This window comes from Acomys russatus, chromosome 16 (genome assembly GCF_903995435.1).
Source record: "Acomys russatus chromosome 16, mAcoRus1.1, whole genome shotgun sequence".
Classification (NCBI taxonomy): domain Eukaryota; kingdom Metazoa; phylum Chordata; class Mammalia; order Rodentia; family Muridae; genus Acomys; species Acomys russatus.
The window spans coordinates 34,770,030-34,789,179 of NC_067152.1; the positions used below are offsets into that span (position 1 = coordinate 34,770,030).

General features: G+C 42.7%; 1 protein-coding gene across 1 annotated transcript in view; it reads left to right on the forward strand.

Annotated features, from left to right (window-relative positions):
* The window catches only part of Cep112 (centrosomal protein 112), a 444,738-nt gene that overhangs the window by 293,376 nt on the left and 132,212 nt on the right, over positions 1 to 19,150 (forward strand). The gene's annotated exons all lie outside the window — the stretch shown is intronic.

Below are 19,150 nucleotides of genomic sequence, written 5' to 3' on the forward strand. Positions count from 1 at the left end.
TTGAACAAATATTTGAAAAATACCTCGTCCTTTCTCTTGAGAACTACTTTGGAATTGTCTCTTGAAATTAGAATGAGTGTTTCAGCCCAGTCCTGCTGCCTAGAACATTCAGAAGTCAGCTTCCAATTCACATTCTGTTCTTTGCCCACATCCTTTCATTATGTATTCGCATAATGAGCAATAGCGCTTGTTCCAGGCATGGAATGCCAGCCGTCTGATGTGCTTTGACACAGCACAGGCTTGATTGTTGCTGCTAAAAACGTTGGTTGTTGCTAAATGGCTTCAGAGAACCATTCACACCTTAATAGCAACAGAAAACTCCCTAGACCTGATGCTGTAGGTGAAAGTGGCTTTTTCCTTGGCTTCATAGTAGCAGATGCTATTGGAAGTAGCTGCATCACGCTGGGCTTCGTCTGTGAGGAGCAGCATCTGAAAACCTTTATAAATAAGGCTGAAAGGAGAACAAATCATTTTAAAGGGTGCCCAGCCAAAGGTTATTTTTTCACTGCCTTTGCTATAACAATACTTAAAACATGTAGAACAATCATACAGAGCAAAGGAAATTTGTGTGTGTGTGTGTGTGTGTGTGTGTGTGTGTGTGTGTGTGCGCGCCTAGATGGTATTGAATAAAATAAAAGGCTTTAAGGGATGGGAAAAACTTTTGAGACAGTACAGCCAACTTTCTCACTTTACAGGTGAGGATTTGGGATTTGGTTAATGACGTTTTGCCTATTTATTTCTACTTGTGAGCTTTTTGCCCTCCTGGGTTGTGAGACCAAAAAAAAGGGGCTCTTTTTCATGTTCTGCCCATTTAAAACCGTCTTTCAAGCCCTTTTCATTTACACTTGTCCACTTTCCACTTAGAGTTGGTGCCACTGACCTTTTAACTGTTTCTATTGCATGAACTGAGCGGTAGCGTTTGTTTAAATTGTTTCAGTTACATAAAAGTTTCATTTTAAATGTATTTCTCTTTCACTTATGTCCAAATAACCAAGTGGTTGGTAATTTTCAATTTTCAAATAAACAAGTGGATCCCATTGTATAAACAGGAGAAGGCACGAGTGAGGTCATCCCTAGCAAATGTCCTCACATTGTTTTTAGAAGATTAAAAATACCTTGAAATAATTGTAAATAGCACAATTACCCATTTAAAAATATCTATTCTTATAGTTTTAATCCATTTGCATCATAAAAGGGAAAAGCCTTTTAATCATAACTTCAGACCCACCCCCAAATCATAGACTGATTTTAAAAGATGGCAGTTGATATGTACAAAGCATGTGCATAAACACATGTACCTTATTTTTCTTGATAGAAATAAATTAGAATTATAATACAGTTAAAAAGCCAAGTGTAGTGGCACATTCCAGTAATCTCAGTTCTTCACTAAGCAGAGGGATCATGAGTTCGAGGCCAGCCTGAGCTTTATGGCAAAATCTTGTCTGGGGGGATGTTAATTAATTAAAGAAAATGGAAATGCAACAATAGTTGAAATATAATTCAGCTTGGGTTCTGTTATTTAGTGTATAAAGTCAACAGCTTTTTACTTACCTCTATCAAACTTGCTAAAATAATTGATTTATTGGCACTCATTTCTTTGGCTTTTTTTCCTGGCTGTATTAGACACACACACACACACACACACACACACACACACACACACACACACACACACACACACACAATAGGTGATATTCATTCAAGAGGCACTATGTTCTGGGTTCTCTAGCAAACATTCTCATTTATTGTATGTTCCATGACTGCACTTAACCCTTACAATTTTTTGTGTGTTTCATACTTCCTTATCATCTCTAACTTTTAGAAACTAATCACATGAAACTACAAAATTAGCAAATGTCTTGACATCTGTATGTAAAACCCAACTTATCGCTTATTCCTCTATTCATGTACTATTCAGTTCTTATTTAGTTGTTTGTTTATTTATTTAATGTATGTGAGTGCTCTCTCTGTATATTCACCTGCATGCCAGAAGAGGGCGCCAGGTCTCACTATAGATGGTTATGAGCTACCTTGTGGTTGCTGGGAATTGAACTCAGGACATCTGGAAGGACATCCAGTATTCTTAACTTCTGAGCCATCTCTCCAGCCCTACTACTACTCAATTCTTAAAAAATAAAAAAGGAAAGGTACATCCAAAGACAGCCCTGCATTCTGTTAGAAAGGAAACGTCCCTTTAATTTTCCACCAACCTCAACCCCAGTTCTGTGCCCAACACTTAGCTCTCCTGGTCATAGATATTTCCAGGAGAGTTCTCTCTCCAGGCACCCTTTCCTGAGGTAGCAGGCTGGTGCATAATGGCTCTCTTCCTCACCCTGGATGCAGGAGGCTTTTCCTCTGTGTCACCATCTTGCTATTCATCAAAAGCATCTGCTTCTGAATGGACTTTGGAGCAAGCTGGCGCCATTCCTTTCAGTTAGTGAGTCCAAGCTTGCTGGGTGTGGAGGCAGCCTGTCACCTGAACACCTGGGCGAGCTCCTGTGGGCTTCTCCCATCAGTGCCCTCCAGTCCTCCGGCAGTCCCAGGGCCTTGCAGCTTCTCAGCTTTCTTCTCTGCCTCCACACTTGGTCACAGCTCAGTTTTCCCAACCATTAAGGGACTCTTTCTAAGAAGAGGATTCCTTGGTCATTACCATGGGGAGACAAAGCTAAGACTGGAATACCAGTCCAATACCAAACTTCCTGACAAGTGGTGTGCAAGGTTCAAGCCACAGTCTGTTTTCCCTGAGAGCCCAAGCTGCTCCTGCCATGCTTCCTTCGGTGTCTGTACAGGGGATCTCGGAGAGTGAATGAAACAACCAAATGCTCAGGTGGAGAGCCTCACTCCACTCTTCTGCCTGCCTGCGTGATGGAACAAATCTAAGGACTTTTACATTCTAATTACATTGAGGGCTCTATACATCCAGATGGAGATATAGGGACATCTGTGGATAATTACAGAGAGGCGGAGTCACCATAAGGCTCAATTTTCTGGAACCAAATACATCTGTCTGAAGAAACAGTCAACAATAGTGTATAAAAAGCAAGGATGCTAATTGTGAAACCTGCTTCACCCCACTTTCAGCTTGATGAGCTCTCTCAAACTGAAGACCAAGAATAGAGATGACTAGTAAATTCAGTGCATGTGCCTCCTGAACTAACAGTGGATTTCTGTGGGCACTAAAGTCATGCTGCAGAGAACATGTGAGGGGAGAGCGGCCTAGAATCGACTGAGGACAGCACAGTCTGGGTAATAATTTGACAGTGCTCAACACTATTAAATTGCTCAGGAGGCCTGCTTAGCCTCTCACCCAATTCTAGAATTCACCCCAATATGATGACTAAAGAGCCGTGCTTTGCTTTCATCATGAAGTGTTTGACTGTGGCCTGTTCTGTGCCTGGTGATGCCAAGTGACAGCAGCATTCTCTGTCTCCTCTCCACACCTCCCACCATAGGAAGTAAACAGAAAGGCTGTCAGAGGAGCTGTGTAAGCACATTGAAGATGTTCACACAGTGCTTTGCCATGGAAACCCAGGCTATAAGATTGGTACATATAAATAAAAATGTCTGTCAAGAGAAGAGTGCAAGGGCTGGAGAGATGGCTCAGCAGTTAGGAGCACTGATTGCTCTTCCAGAGGACCCAGGTTCAACTCCCACCAGCCACATGGCAGCTCACAACTGTCTATAACTCCAAGAGCTGACACCCTCACACAGACACACGTGCAGGCTAAACACAAGTGCACGTAGAGTAACAATAAATAAATCCTTTAAAAAAGAGAAGGAAGAGTGCAATACACATCAGAGTTTGACTTCTAGATGTCTCTGAAAAGTGGATTTATTTTTATTTATTTTATGTGCATGGGTGTTTTGCCTGCTCTTGTACCATGCACCACATGCCTGCCTGGTGTCCAGAGAGGCCAGCAGAGGGCAGCAGATCCCCTAGGACTAGAGTTACAGGACAGTGTACATGTGGGTGCTGGGAATCGAACCTGGTCCTCTGGAAGAGCAACAAGTAGTCTTAACCACTGAGCCATCTCTCCAGTCTGTGGATTTTCTTGATGTGTTTGAATTATAGCATCACTATTACAATAAAAGCAATAAAATCTTTATCTTTTTTTTCTTTATCTCATTTCTATATCTGAAGTCCAGCTTGCAGAAAGGATTATCCCTGGAGCTTGAGATGGGTCAGTGGGTGAAGGCACTCACACCAAGTCTGGTGACCTAAGTTCTGTTCCCCAGAGCCCACACCATAGATGTTTGATGCCCACAAGTAGATGCCCTTGCTTTCATACGTGGTACTTGCCCTTCAAAATTAAATGAATGAATGTAATAAATATTTTAAAAGAAAGGATTGTGTCTGATGCACATGCAAATATGCTTTAACTGATGGCTTAAAGAAACAGCTTCGTTATATGCTTGTTGTTCTCAGGATCTAGAATTGGACAGGGCAGCTGAGTGGCTCTGAAGCACCATTGGATTTCATTTAGGAGAAAGCTTGACTGAGGCTGGAATGGCTGGAATGATTATAGAGCCTCCTCCCGCGTGGCATGTTCCTTAAGGAGTAGGCAGGCTTTCTCTTGGCAGCTGGTGTGGCCGAGGAAGCCTTCAGAGATGTGAGGCAGAACCTACCATTGTCGTGAAGCCACACTAGGAAGACGCAGAGTCACTCCCACTACAATCTGCTGGCCAAGACAGGTTGCCGGGCCAGTACTGAACCAAGTGAAAAGAAGTAGACTATTTTCTGATGACAGTGGCAGAAATTATATGATCAAGGTAAATCCATCTCAGTCATCCATGGAGAGCACCACCATGTCATGGATCCCAGGGCCTCAGACCCATGGGAATGCCAAGGCCTTCCCCTTGGCCACAGTACAAATGTTAGCAGTGTGTGCAGAAAGCTGACCGCAGCCTCCCCCTCCCAGATGACTGCAGGCTGAAGACTACCCCCCACAGAGGCCCTGCCAAGGTTAGCTAACCCCTTCCTCTTCCGGCTTTATAACAAACCCACCTCCTGGATCAGCAGCACAATATCCTGTTCCCCGGCTGCTAATGTGTCTCCATCAGAGGGCACAGCCCCCCCAGTCTGTCTCCTTTCCCATTCCCCATCCCAAGTCAGGTCAGTCCCAAAGCCATTCGGGCCGCAGCAGTCATTCCGCACCAAGAGCCTAGTTTTCACCTAGCACTCTGTCTAAAACTAGTGACAAATCTCCGTTCCGTCAATCCAGAGTCTCTATTGTTAACTTCACAATAAAGTTACATCTTTCCTTTTATTTTTGAGCAAATTTATTCTGTAGTTTTATAAAAACTACATTAAACAATATACACTTATGGCAAATCCTTTAGAATTTCTTTAAAAAGATAAAAATTTTTCAAATCACCCCAAATGTCACTGGCCAGAAATAATGGGCATAGAACCAATGTGGACATCATGTCAGATGCCCTGTTACACATAAACAGGGAACAGGGAAGTGCAAGTAGCCTCAGAACGAACCCTCTTTTAAATACTGTTTGTTTGTTTGTTTGTTTAGGAAAACATTTAACTTTCATTCCACAGATTGGAAATCTAGAGACGAGTAAAGCAGATCAGGTGTTGAACAGAGTGGGTTGACCTGGGCTGAGGAATGAGGGCATTTGCAGTTGTCCTCTACCCCAACCCTTCCTATCACGACCTTGGGTAGTGTTGCTGTTTCCATGCTGTCAAGATGTGTGAGGTTCAGTCATGTGTAGCCACAAACTTGACTTTAATTCTCATGTTGTATGGATGCAATTGTCCGCCGTACCGTTTCCTCAGCATCTCCATGCCTAGATCTCTGCCTTGATTGGGTGCTCAGGTGGCCAGGTGCTTCTTAATAAATGCTCCTCTCTGAGCTGTTGGTGATTAAGAGTATCTCCTGCTCAAGCCTTGTATTTGAACCATGTTGCATAGGCACTGTATTTTTGTTCACCTTTTTTTCCCAATGTGTAACTATCACTCATGTAATGTTTTGGGTTGGTTGGTTGGTTGGTTGGTTGGTTGGTTGGTTGGTTTGGGTTGGGTTTTGGTTCTAGTTTTTTGAGACAGTTTTTCTATGTAGTCCTGGCTGACCTGAAACTCACTCTGTGGATCAGGCTAGACTTGAACTCAGAGACCCAAAGATTGCTGCCTCCTAAGTGCTGAGATTGTAGATATGTATCACCATGCCCATTTTTATGCAACGTTGATATTGCTGAAAGGAAAGCTAGGAGGACCTAGTGTTTCTCTATAGAAATGACCAGCTTTTTATGTGGGATTCCTAGAAGAGTCTTTCTCATGGAACTCTTGTGGATGAACCAGGGTGTATACGGCTATTAACCAGGATACCTCTGAGTGTTCAGAATTGATCTCAGATACTTTTGAAGCATAGTAATCCTTTTCTCTGTTTACAGAAAGTTGACCCCTCATGTTTTCCACCTGCTCTGTAGCCTGAGGGAAAGGGAAGAAAGAAGGGGGGAGCAGAGGGAAGCTTGTGGTGCTGTTGAGCTGGCTGCTCTGCCTTTGAGATTTAATTAAATAAATCTCTCAGGGTTCACATTCCCAGGCTGCATAGGGCTTCATCTGCCTTCTTGAGCTCTTGTTTACTCTCATTTCTGATGTCCATGAAGCAGAGAAAAGGTTGTTTCCCCCTGATAGAGCAGGCACTGGTCCTCACCTGCTCTGCCTCCTCATCTATCTTTCCTCCTCCCATCCCAAGAGGAAAAAGATAAGGGTTCCACACAGCCCAGCCTCCCCAGATTTGGTTATGTTAGTGAGGAGGTTAGACTCATAACAGAAAGACTCTAGAGACAGTGGTACACTTGACATTGAACAACTGTGTCTCCAGTGTGTTCCAGAATCTTCTTTTACCTAAGCATAGACTTTTGATTGTGTTTTGTTTTTTTTTATCAATATTATTACCTTATATCTTTCTGTTAATAACTCTTTGCTAGTTTCTACTTGTATTTGTATGGGTTTTGTTTTGTGTTGGGGATTGAACCTATGGCCTCACCCATTCTGCCTTCCTTCTATCCCTTTGAGCTAAACCCCAAGCATCTTAGGAAAAAAACTAGCCAGTGATCTGATTTTTAAATCCTTATTGATTTCTTTATAACAGTTAACAAATAGCCTATGCTGGTCAGCTGTTGCCACAATGAAGCTGCATATTAGTCTCCCAAATTCAGGGCTTTTTAATAACAAATTTTGCTTTTGTGTAGCATGACCCTGGGTCACTAGTGGGGGTTTCTGCATGGCTGCAGTTTGACTCAGGCTTTCAACTGGATACAGCCCATTCTACGTGTCTGTACAGTCTTCTTGAATTTGTAGCTGCCTGGGATGGTAGGTCCTAGAAATATAAAAGGATGAGTGGAAATGCCTCTGCACCCACTGTTCATTTGTGCCTGCAACACTGGGGCAGAGAAATTATATTCCCATCCTCTGTGAATTGTGGTTTTAATGTATAGAAGCTGGTCTCTAAGTGCTTCTGTATTTCCATAGCAACCCCTTCCAAGGTCATCTAACTTCCTGCCCCTCATGTCCATCTCTAGTCTCCCTCTCCTCTTCCTTCTTCAGCACTTAGTCATAGTTCTATGTGCACCCTATGGAGGCCTCTTGTCTGTGCTGTCCCTGACAACCTCATTCCTCATGTGAACTGCCACACGAAGGAATTGTCAATTTTAAATCTTTCTGCCCTGAGCCTATAACCTTTGTTTACTTGTTTGTTTATTATTATTGTTGTTGTTTTAGTTAGTTTGACCAGTGTTGTCTTAAGTAGCCTCTGCCTCAGCCTTCTAAGTACAGGGATGGAAGTAATGTGCTGCCATACCCTGTTTTAGTCAGACTTCTAATCACCAGTGAACATCCACACTCAGATGGTGTACAGGCAGCTCAAAGTAGACACCTTTGGGGGATAAGGAGGTTCAAGACAGGGTTTCTCTGTGTAGTCCTGGCTGTCCTGGATGCTCTTTGTAGACCAGGCTGGCCTCAAAGTCACAGCAATTGGCCTGCCTCTGTTTTCTTGAATGCTGGGATTGCAGGCATGCACCACCATGCCTGGCTCAAAGTAGACATCTTATGAGACTGATTTCTTCTTCTCTCCCTCTTCCCAATCCCAAGCTACTCATCTTCTTGTGCTGGATATCTGAATCAAATCGATACCGCCCACCTAGTTACTCGGGTTAGAGTCCTGGAGACTGTCTTGAAGGAATTCTTCTCTACCCTATCTCTCATAAGTCAGTCCTTAGGACAACTCCTAAATGTCTCTAGACACACACCTCATCCCACAGTCACTAGTTCCTACCGTTACTCAGACCTGCATGCTCTCTGACCCTGCCTCATATAATTTCTGCCAGAATTCCTGCCGATAGCTCTGTCCCTCACACCGATGATAAAGTGACAGTTCTAGAACACAAATAATAGCATGTTGTTTGTAGCTTAAAATCTGTCATTTCCATTTCCTACAGAACTTGGCCTCCCAGCAGAGGAGACACACACATCTGAAACTGCAGCTCTGAGGTCACCCCTGTATTTTCATTCCTCATGGTCCAGCTGTTTTCCTAATAGCACAGGTGCATCACTGTGCATGCATTTCACTGTTTGCACAGCAGCAACAGTAGAAACTGCCATTCCCGTCAACCATCCTGATAGCCATTTCTTCCTTCCACATACATATGGTTGGAACAAAAAGGAAGCAACCAAGTGCCTATTTTATTATCCCATATCTTGAGACACCGCACTCTTCATAATAACAGGAGTACACATCAAGCCCTTCTGCCACCTACTGAAGCAGGCCAGTCAGCTCAGGGAAAGGCAGCTCTGCACCAAGTGTGGGCGCACTCTGTTGTTCTCAAAGCATTGACAACCTGTGTCTATTAGCACTCTAGTATCTGACAGACATTTTCTCGAAAATAAATGAAGTGAACCTGACATGCTAAGGATAACAACTGACTACATTGTTGCTAATAATAAAATTTGCCCTTTCAAGCAATAAGTTAGAATTTTTGGAAAGCTGGTATCACTGTTGTGAGCTTGACAGCTTGGCAATGCTTAAATTTTTCTGATGAGCTGGGTGACTTTGCAAGTGGTAACAAAGGGGCGGGAAGAGAATGAAGCATCTCTAGTTGAAAGATTTATATGACTCATGACTCATTATTCCATGTTTTTCAAATGATCACTGCCTGACGTTATACAGCCCTTTATGACTAAAAGATCCATTCAATGCACAAAAGAGACCAAGGGATTTTAATGTAACTCCATGCAAAGTTCATGCATGAGAGTTGCAGATGCACATTGCAGCTAGCCTCAGAAACTCCCACTAGCTGGGTTTTGGTATAGTGACAGAGCGCCTTGATCAACTGCAAGGCTGCTGAAATACCCTCTGCCCTTTCCTGACCACTCTTCTGTGTGGCTGGTTTTTGTTTTGTTTTGTTTTGTTTTGTTTTGTTTTTTAGTGTTTGTTTCAGTGCTTCGGTGAAAGCAATGTTTTTGCAAGACTTTAAATACAGAAATAGGACTGAGTCCAGCTCTCTTGTAGAAATATAAAGCAGCTACATATCTCACTGATTTTTTAACCTCAAAAATGATCAATTTAGGATCTGAGGAGATGTCTTAGTAAGTCACGTGCTATGCAAGCATGAGGACATGAGTTCAGATCTCTGAAGTACTCACCCAACAAAGGCAGGCACAGCAGGGGCAGCTGTAACCCTGGGGTGGTTGGGGAGCAAGTGCTCAGGCAGGCTTCTAAAGCTCATTGGCCAGCCAGTCTAGCTGAAGCAGTGAGCTCCAGGTTCAGCAAGAGACCCTGTCTCAAAGCCCAAGGTGTAGGGAATGGAGGGATGGCTCAGAGGTTAAGAATACTGGCTGTTGGGGCTGGAGCGATGGCTCAGTGGTTAAGAGCACTGCCTGCTCTTCCAAAGGACCTGGGTTCAATTCCCAGCACCCACATGGCAGCTCACAACTGTCTGTAACTCTAAGATCTGACACCCTCACACCAATGCACATACATTTAAAAAATTAAATAAAATATTTTTTTTAAAAAAAAGAATACTGGCTGCTCTGGAAGAGGATCCAGGTTTGGTTCTCGGTATCCATATGATGGCTCACAACTGTCTTCAATACATGTCCCAGAGACTTGATGCCTTTTCTGGCCTTCTTAAGAACTGTATACACAAGCTGCACAGACATACATGAAAATAGAATATCCATACACATTAAATACATTTTTAAAATATTTAAACCTAAGGTATAAAAATAAAGTACAGTGGAGGACAATGAAGGAAAACACCATCATTAACTTCTGCTCGTACATACGTGGACATGTATACACACACACACACACACTTTTATTAAAAATACTATTTGTATATTCGCTCACAGTGAATTTATTTGTTCTATTTTAAAACCAATGTAATGTTTTAATATTTATTAGTCTTCATGGCTAATGTATCAACAGATACAGTCCACATGGACCAAACTTCTTTGAGGTTCTTTTTATATTCTAGTTACATTTTTAATTTTTTAAAGAAGAACATGCATAGTAACTATTCAGTGATTTTGGTTGTGAGGCTTAAATTTATATATTTTGGCAATCACTATGTTTATTATATTGCCTTTGAACTATCTGTGATATAGTTTAGAATTATTAAAGTTTAAAATTTTCAACTACCTGTTTTTTGTTTTGGTTTTTGGTTTTTGGTTTTGGTTTTGGTTTTTCAAGACATGGTTTCTCTGTGTAGCCCTGGCTGTCCTGCACTCTCCCTGTAGACCAGGCAGGCCTCGAACTCATAAACATTACCTGTCTCTGCCTATTACATTTTTAAATATTAAAAAGCTGAATTGTCTGTGTGTTTTCTAGTTATTGATTAACCACAAGCCATGTTTTTTGAACGATGCACTAATAAAATTAGCCACAGTATCACTCCAGGCTTGTAAGGGTGCAGTGGACCCAAGCCACCGATGCAGAAGAGTCTCCTCTTCGGTCCTTGTCGTCAGTCTCCCTCACATCTCACCCATTTGCTCATCAAAGTGTCATTTATTCTCTGGTTTAGAATATACAAAGCAGTTTTTTAAGGGCTCAAAAGTATTTTCCACACAACTTGAAAGATTTTTGTCCACTGAATAAAGAATGAAATGAAGTAAAGATTTGCCAGAGGCTGGAGCTGGAGGAAAGTGGAGTGAGCGCTTGAGAGCTGCTCATGTCCCCTTTGTTCACCTGTGTCACTACTTAGCCTCACTCTGAAGCAAGGTCATAACTCACTGCCACACAGTCTTCTAGGAAAATGGTTCCTAGGCTTCTGTCGCTGTGAATGTCCTCCTTTTTGAATTAGCAGGCAAGACTTCTTGGGTGGGATAGAAAAGTCCTTTCTATTTTTAGTATCATTGATTCTAATTCAGGAAAGCACAAAGAAAATGCCACTTTCTTCAGTGTCCTTAGGACATGCACACAGGGAAGGCAAGAATTAAGTAACGAGCAGGTCCAAAGAAAGCCATCTGAGGCTAGCCTGAGATTTCTTTCTGTGTCTCAATGCTGCTAAAACCCCCTCAAAGAGGCTTGTAATTTTATTCTTTGGAAATTGATTCGTATAAGCTCTTAGCACAGTGAGAACTGCCCAGGCTTATGAAATATTCCTTTTCCCCCTCAAGCCTTCTGGTAACACAGAGCAGATTTCTTGGTGTCCTACTGGCAGCCGACCTTTTCTCGTGAACCCGTCAGTGGCCGAGGTGGGGGGAACATCAGTGCTTTAAAAGCTCTTTTCTGTGCCTGCAAGCAATACTTTTACAACATTTCTCCTTGATATGAAGTCTCTGCTTGGACATCTGGCCTCACAGTGAGGAACTTTGAATACTCAGACTTCAAAGGAAGGCCTTAGCTCTGGTGGTACAGAGGGGCCATAGGACTGTCCCCCCATATCCTACAGGACAGACCCCACCATTTCCTCAGATGAACTGGGAGCCCAGTGGACAGTGCTTGCTAACACTCAGGATCTTGGCTCTGGCCACAGCACTTCCCAGGAGCGTGTGCGTTCTGTTCTCCAAGACTTGCATGGTACAGAGTACTCTATTAATTCTGCCTAATGAGGCAAGATGTGTGTTATAAGGTGCCTCCTAGGTGACGTCTAAGTGGAAAGGGGACTCTGGGGGCATGGAAAGGCTCATAGGGAGGGGAACCTATAAAGAAAAATTAGGTTTAAAATGCCACAATGACACTATTACCTTGTTTGAGAATTTGAAAAAGATCTAAGTTCTTTTGTCATATCTGTTATCACAAACATTTACCAGCTCACTGCCATAAATTAAACCTGAAAATCCAGTGACCTCACTAGTTATTAGAACGCTGACTTACAGAGAAGCAGCACTTGTTTATCCTGCGTACTTTTAACACTTCCACTAAAATCACACGTAGTAAATGCTTGTTCTTGAGAAGCTTAGAGTCTAGGTTATGAAACACACACACACACACACACACACACACACACACACACACACACACACACCCCAAAGGATGAATCGGATTATGGGTCCACATGTCCTGTTCCACATTCCCAAAGTCTAGACAGCCACAAATCATTTTCAAAAGGTTAGGGTTAGCACATTTAGCAACAGATGTGCCTGATGCTGAGGGCATTTATAATCTCTACTTACACCATTTATTAGAGATATTCATGCATTTTACTCTTCACTTTTGTTGTTGTCCCAGTCACCCGTTGGGGAAAGGTATTCTGTAGCCTCCATAGAATCTGCAGTGAGGGGCTGTCTCAGTACTACAGTGCTCTCAAATGTCCCCAGGAGAGGAAAATAGCTCACATGGTCTGCTCATCTTAGGTCTTAAAGATATTAGACAGAGCTCATGGATGTAAGCATGAACCATCTGCCCAGGGGCGGCACCACCTGCTGTAAGCTGACCCTCCCCATATCGGTCACTAATAGAGAAACCTACCCCACAGATTGGTCCTCAGGCAGTCTGATGGGAGCATTTTCTCAGTAAGGTTCCTCTTCCCAGGTGACTCTGGCTTATGTCCAGTTGACACGGGATCTAGCCAGGACACTACCTCTCATAGTAACCATCAGTCTCTCTCTTGCATCCCAGGATGTTTTCCTAGAAGAGCACTTTGGTCTTGTTTTCCCATGCCTCACCAGTAACAGGGACATCCAGGGATAGTCATTCTAGTTAGTTATATGCTAGCGGCAGTCTGCATGGCTTGAGCAGGCCGATGGCTCTGCTGTCAGGAATCCTGCATTAGTACACCATGAGTTAGGACATGCCGTCCTGTCACTATTTTCTGAGACCTAGTTGTTAAACCCAGGTACATTACAGCAGTTCTCTGAGGTCCCTCACTTTCTTGATGAAATTTACTCCCAGTTTCAGTCTCCTGATGATGGCGCTATACCACCCTCTCGTCACAGGAGGCGAATGCTTGTGCGTGCAGACAGAGCCGCTCTACCAGCCCCTTGCAGTGCCTGAGCACTACGGACCAGCCTCTTGCTCTTCTCTGATATAGGGATCGTTTTAGTCTTTTCTGTTCTGTTCTAAAATCTCCTTTCTAATCAGCGTAATACAGAAACTTTGCAAAGCAACATGTTACATCTTTTCTAAATGTTTTTCTGTGTATAACCATCTTTTTAGTTTCATGTGCCATTTGACTATACCAAACTATTTTCCTCCTAGATCAGAGGTTATCCAACTTTCTGTAAAGAAATAGATGGTAAAAATTTTAGCCTTTGCCAGCCATGTACACTCTTCAACCTGCTAGGCACTCTCTGTTGTAGCACCGATGGAGTCTGTCGATAACTGTCTGTGGCTGTGTTCCAATTGGACAGGCTTAGTGCTGGCCTTGGGGTGCTGGCTGCAGCTTGCAAGTCCCTGATGTCTAAGCTCCTCCACCCTTGTTTTATGTACTTCTGCTCTTCCTCCCAGTGTGTGCTCACACCGACATCCTGGGCTTTACCTGTCCTCTCCACCTCACTGTGAGCTCAGCTCACCTGTGACATCAGCTCTCACTTCTATGGAGACAATTCCCAGAAGCCCCAGCCTGCTTCCTGATTGGGTCCTGTGTCTTGCACAACCTGTAAGTCACCTTCTTGGGGATGATGTAGCACAATTTCAGGCAGAACTACAGCATTGAATTATCATCCTCCCAGTTGGCTCTTCCCCTCCGTGTATACAGCTCACCCTCAGTCTCTGTTTCCTCTTAGGTACTTGGAGTTCCCCTTTGTCTTCTTTTGTTCTTTCATCCCAATTTATCTTGTCTATCACCAGAGTTCTTAAACATATTCCTTACTATCTGACATGACCCAGTAGGAAAATACTAACAACCAAGCCCCCAAAGAACAAAGGATGTGAAGATGGAATTCACAGACAGAATATTGGTTTTTAGCAAACATGAAAAATGTGTTCATACCCATTCGTGAGTAAAGAAATGGAAATCAAAGTATATTTCAAGGGTCCAACTACCATAAGAAAAAAAAACTGTGAATGTTTGGGGAGTTCCATGGTCTCATGTACCATTAATGAGTGGGAACTCAGTGTAGCCTAGATCCTTTGGTCAGGCAGGTCCACAGACAAGAATTCATCTTCTAGACATACTCACAAGTGTATTCAATGTGCAGTGTTTCTAGAACAGAAAGCTGGGCAAACAGATGATAATGTGTTTATACAATGAAATACTTACAAAGATGGTGACAGTGTGACACTGAAGCAAGAGTGCCAATTTGTAATGAGAAAATAATGATGATAATAATAATAATAATGATAATAATAATATGCAGAAGGGTCATGCTTATATGTTCACATACATTTAAAAGGTCCTGACTGGGTCTCAGGTGAGTAATGATAGGTGGCTTTGCTTTTTTATTTTCTCTTGTGACAATATTTTAACCTCTGAACAATGGCATCTTACCAGATTATTAAATCTCACGATCATACTCTCTCCCGTGGCTGTCAAGCTGTGCAGACTCCTTGGGTCTCAGTGCCCATGTTGTCCTGGTCAGGCTATCTGACTGCACACAAACGTCTGCTCGCCTTCTACCATTTGCTTCCTTCCTGCATTATCTTCATCCCTGCCACAGCCTTCTCCCCTGTTAGAGAATGCCACGTCAGCAAAGCCACTTCAGAGTCCCATCCACCTGCTCCCATGAAGCATTTCTTACTTCCCAGTGCTTGGAGACTCTGCACAGTATAAAACCCTGCTTTGCTTAATGATCCTCCTTAGTTTCATGTCTCATGCTTCTAGTTTCTGCACAGTAAGGGGTGCTCAGAAAACAAGTCTTAACTGACTTATAGAATACAGTCCTTGGTTATTAAACCTTGTATACCTGCAAGGGAATAGCATCAGCCCATGACACCCCGAAACCAAGTTCTCAGCAATTTATCTGCCCCAGAGGGCCAAAGGGCAGGGAATAGGAGACAAAGACAAGAGACAGAGGACAGTGGAGAAAGGGAGGGAAACGAGGAGGAGGGGCAAGGGGCATTTGTCCCCAAGTAGGCATAGCAAGGTAAAAGAGGAAACCCCGTGTTAGGATGAAGTGTTTACTTTTCACTGAGCATGTTAATTAGGTGAGCCAAAGGAGGCTTTTGATTGCTGGACTTTAATACTTTGATAGCTGGACCTTAGTAGTCCGCCTCAGGAGGAGGAAGTGGCCAAGTAAAGGGAGTAGACCTTAGTGGCTAGCTTTGGGGATGTAATCTAATGGTTTTTAGCAAGGCAGAGGGAATGGGGAAGAAAGGCAAGGCCTTCCAGAGACATGCTCAGGCTGGCCAGAGTCCCTTCAATACCTGTGATTGACTTTTATAAGGGTAACTAGCTGTAAGTACATCAGTCCTAACCTTCATGTTCATGGAAGTGGCAGGGCTGGTAAGATGCATAAGGGCACTTGCCACTAAGCCTGATGACTGAGTTTAGTTCCCCCAGGACCCAGGTGACAGAATGAGAGAACTGATTCACAAATTGTTGTCCAAGCCAGACATGCACTGTGTCATGCACACATACTAATATGTATGCGCCCTGGCAAGTGTTCTCTCATTCATACATGTGTACACACATATAAATAAAGTGTAATGACTGATTTTTTGTAATGACTGTTTTTAAAGAGAAGATGGTATTATCTTCTTCGCCCCATACCCTTCACCCCACAAATTTATAATCAACATAGAGCCTTTAGGTTAGCAAACCAAAATGCAGACAACTTTGGTGTATTAACATTTTTAACTCCTTGAAATAACTCACATGCTCTAAATGTAAAACTAGCCAGAAATCGTTTTTTCCTCACAATCTGATGATGTCATCTCACTAGGAGTGGAATTTGGAGGGAGATGGAAAGAACATGCTAGAGGAAATGTCACAGCCTGAGGAACACAGCGTGGCGGTGGCTCCAGGTGTTGGGTGGACAGCTCTGAGGACAGCAGGATCACCTCTGCAGAAGACAGCAGTGGCTAGGTTGGCATGCAGAGGAAACCAGGCTGGAGCCCACTGCCTATTGGTGGACTCGGTTTCAGATTATCTTTGTTGCTGCAGAGCTTATACACCTGACTTCAACAGAGACAGGCTGAGATGCACGCATACTTTTTAAAAAGAAAATGCAATGTGTGCATATGTGTAGGATATATGGGTGCGCTTTCCCATCAAAAATGTAAATGAGTATATAGAGGTGTATTTGGAATGTTACAAAATAGTAGTGAGGAAAACCGAGGGTGTTAATAAACAGTTCTATTACAAAAAGAGCTGCGTAAATGTGCTTTCTAAGAGAAATGGCTCAGTTGTAACTCATGCTTTTACACATAATAGAACATGAAAGGATTCAATTTTAGTTCAATCCATTTGTCCACAAATTTCTGGAATTCCTTGTTTTGAATAGCTGAGTAGTATTCCATCGTGTAAATGTACCACAGTTTCTTTATCCATTCTTCTATTGAGGGATACTTAGGCTGTTTCCATGTTCTGGCTATTATGAATAAGGCTGCTATGAACAGTGGGGACTGACTTTCAGACGAACTCTGGTGCCCCATATTTGACCACGTCCCCTGGATGGGGAGGCCTGGTGGCACTCAGGGGAAGGATAGCAGGCTACCAAGAAGAGACTTGATACCCTATGAGCACATACAGGGGGAGGAGGTCCCCCTCAGTCACAGTCATAGGGGAGGAGAGTAGGGGGAAATGGGAGGGAGGGGGGAATGGGAGGATACAAGGGATGGGATAACAATTGAGATGTAATATGAATAAATTAATAAAAAATATTTTTAAAAAAGGATTCAGTTTTATATGAAACTTCTAATCTAAGGAACTAAGTCAGAATCAATAAAATAAGCAAACTATGTGTAATATTTTACATGGATCACTTTTCCCAAAACCATGTCATTGGAAAAATCAATACAGAGAGTTTTGCCACCCAAAAAGAGTGAAATGTCATTCCCAGAGATATCAGCAGGGGCTGTTGGCATCATAGGCACCATAACAGAAACTATGGGGCTGGGGTGCTGGGTGGGGTACGGGGATGCCTTACTGTTGGAAGCACAGAGGAAAGAGTAGTCTAAAAACAAAGGAAAAAAACAATTTTTTTTCAACAGAGTTAGAACCCTTTTGCTTTTATGTCTCTGTCACTTGCTCCAGGACTCTCTGTAAAGCCCTCTAACCACCTACATAAATATTCATATGGCTGTTCAACATCTCATTAATAAAACAAGATTTGCTGGTAAAATATTTCAGAGTAACAGATGATTTGCATCTCACCCTTGTTTAACTTTAAATCTCAAGCAATTAATAAATTAGACTCGAGAGCTTTTTAAGAAGTTACATTGTACATGCACCACAAATTGCATTATTTTTATGTGTAAATAACGATGAAAGGGGAGAGTCTTCCTTTGATGTCTATAAACTACACTGTAAAATATGCAGAAACATTCTTGAGTTTAGCTGGAGCCAAAACAAATAGGCTAGGTCATCAAACAAGGCAGCTGCATTCTTAGAAACAAGCATTATTTTTCCTTCTCTCTGCAATTGCTCTTTTTCCATCTTTTATTCTCTTGCCATTCCTAGTGGCAGATTCATTCCAAGTTCAAAAGTGATGTTAGCCTGCATTTCCTCATCCAGAACACTGGTCTCTTTGCGGATTCCTCCTGATAAAATTGGCTTCCTATACAAGACTCACCAGAGCTCAGCTGGAGCGCCTTTCTGCTGTGAGTCATTCCTGTCCCTGGTAATCCACCATTGCTTAGAAACTGATTACTTCAGACTTTAATGGACACTAATGTACCTACATGAAATGTTTACCTTTTCATTTCCAGGCTGGCTTATGTAATTTTTTTTTTTTTTTTTTTTTTTGTTTTTTGAGACAGGGTTTCTCTGTGTAGCCTTGGCCATCCTGGACTCACTTTGTGGACCAGGCTGGCCTCGAACTCACAGCGATCCGCCTGCCTCTGCCTCCCGAGTGCTGGGATTAAAGGCATGCGCCACACCGCCCGGCTTTGTAATTTCATTTTTAAACTTTTATTGTATTTGTTTTATTCTGTGCACACTCCTCACACACTGGCAGCGGGGGGCACTTTGCAGTCGTCAGTTCTCTCATCCCACCATGTGTGTCTTAAGAATCAAACTCAGGTCCTCAGGCTTGTACCAAGCCCCTTTCCCAGCTCAGCCACCTCACATGATTCATTTTTAAATTGTATCAGCAAACTTTTGTTTACAAACTCATTGAGTGGAGGCCTCATCTTTTCTTTGGTATTGTTAATAAGGGGAACCTCTAGCCATGCAGTGGTAGCACATACCTTTAGTCTCAGTACTCAGAAGGCAGAGGTAAGCAGATCTCTGTGAATTTGAAGTCTACAGAGCAAGTTCTAGGACAACCAGAGCCACACAGTGAAACCCTGTCTCAAAAAATAAAACATAAATAATAAAAAATACTAAATGACAGCTCCTTGTAAGTCTACCACCTCGGGGAGCACAGAAGCAGTTTTGTACTCTGCTTGGGATATAGTTACAAGTGTGATATTAACATCTCAAGATAGTTTGTGTCTTCCATCTAAGGGCACGCGTGTCACTTCCTCTTTTAACACAATACATTACTACATCAAGTACTCTGTGGCTACACTTATTTGACCAAAGACATATGTTCCCTCTGGGGTTTGACAGTGGGCATTCCTCCATATGTTTCACTCAGCCCTACTGCCAGCCA